Source organism: Penaeus monodon, chromosome 3 (genome assembly GCF_015228065.2).
Source record: "Penaeus monodon isolate SGIC_2016 chromosome 3, NSTDA_Pmon_1, whole genome shotgun sequence".
NCBI classification, from domain to species: domain Eukaryota; kingdom Metazoa; phylum Arthropoda; class Malacostraca; order Decapoda; family Penaeidae; genus Penaeus; species Penaeus monodon.
In genome coordinates, this window is record NC_051388.1 from 10,858,324 (window position 1) to 10,860,013 (window position 1,690).

Consider the following 1,690-nt stretch of genomic DNA (forward strand, 5'->3'; position numbering starts at 1 on the left):
CACACACACACACACACACACACACACACACACACACACACACACACACACACACACACACACACACATCTATATATATATGTATATATATATGTATATACATACATACATCCATATATATACAAATATGTATATATATGCATAAATATATATGCATACAGATATAATCATAAAACAGACATTCATCATCCTTTTTCAGTAAGCGTGTCTTATGAGGCGTCGAAAAGGTCAGCTCCGGTACTGCATTAATTAAAAAAAAAAAAAGAAAAAAAATTATATATATATATATATATATATATATATATATATATATATATATATATATATATATATACATATATATATATTGTTTTCTACCACGTACTCACTCCAAGAGCATCACAACATGAAAACTACAATTAAGTATCATGCTGTGACCACGGCGGCTCAGACATGAACCTACCGTAAAAAAAAAAAAAAAAAATACATATAATTTCAATGATAATAATGATATATAATGTTAATGTTAATCATGATAATGATGAGTATGATTGCCCTCATTATCAAGGTGATAATTATGATAACAATATTGATAATAATGATGTCAACATAATAACGACATAATATTGATAACGATACTCCTGAGAATTATATTGTGATAATAAAGAGTCAGAACAACGAAAAGAGTTTCTGGAAAAATATAAATATTATATCGAGCTGCGGTGTCCGAGTGGTTAAGGAGTTGGACTCGAAATCCAATGGGTTATTCCCGCACAGGTTCGAATCCTGTCCGTAGCGAATCGTTTAAATATTTAACAGCTGCAAGAAATATATGATAGCTGTAAAATGTTAGAAGTTATGTCTTGTAATTCATAATACTCCCGTGCGAAAAAACAAAACAAACATTCAATAAAACAAAGGTGAAGGATTTTGCTCACAAAAGGAAATAAAAATAATGGCCCAAATAAATGATAACAAGATTAAAGTTAAATATCTTCTCGTGTTAAGAACGCAAAGTTCAAATAACACTATTTGACTCTTAGGGTATCAAGATAGGCCTTAACACTACACAGTATTGGTTTCCAATGATATTTCCATTTCTATCTGCTCTGTCTATCTATCTGTATCAATCTACGTGTGTGTGTGTGTGTGTGTTTGTGTGTGTGTGTGTTTGTGTGTGTGTATGTGTGTGTGTGTGTGTGTGTGTGTGTGTGTGTGTGTGTGTGTGTGTGTGTGTGTGTGTGTGTGTGTGTGTGTGTGTGTGTGTGTGTGTGTGTGTGTGTGTGTGTGTGCGTGTGCGTGTGTGTGCGTGTGTTTTACCAATTTCATAATAAGAGTAAGGATGATCGTGATGATAATAACAAAGAAATCAACAAGCAAATAAGGAGGAAAGACGAGGTTCTTTGAGAGAGCAGGGAAGATACAAAGAAGCACAAGAACGGCAGGTGAAGAGAAGCCAACAGAAGGTCGAAACGCCAAGTCAATGTGCCATGAGGTTAGAGCGATATAAGCGTCTGCCTGCATTATTGGACGTCAGTAAAGGGAAAGACAATGTGAGCTGCTGATTAGTTCATCTGACGACCTACACCCAATATAACCCTCGGATAATTAACGCACGGTTGCTAAGGGTGGCACCGATCTTCCAAAAACACGAAAGTGCACGCCATGGAAGTGGAAGGGGGGTGGGAATGGTCCAACCTACGGGGTAGAG

The 1,690-nt window shown here is 35.6% G+C and overlaps 1 non-coding gene across 1 annotated transcript; it reads left to right on the forward strand.

Moving 5' to 3' along the window:
• Positions 1–695: 695 nt before the first annotated feature.
• Trnas-cga lies at positions 696–777 on the forward strand. The gene has a single exon. It is a non-coding gene; the product is annotated as a tRNA-Ser (tRNA).
• Positions 778–1,690: the final 913 nt, after the last annotated feature.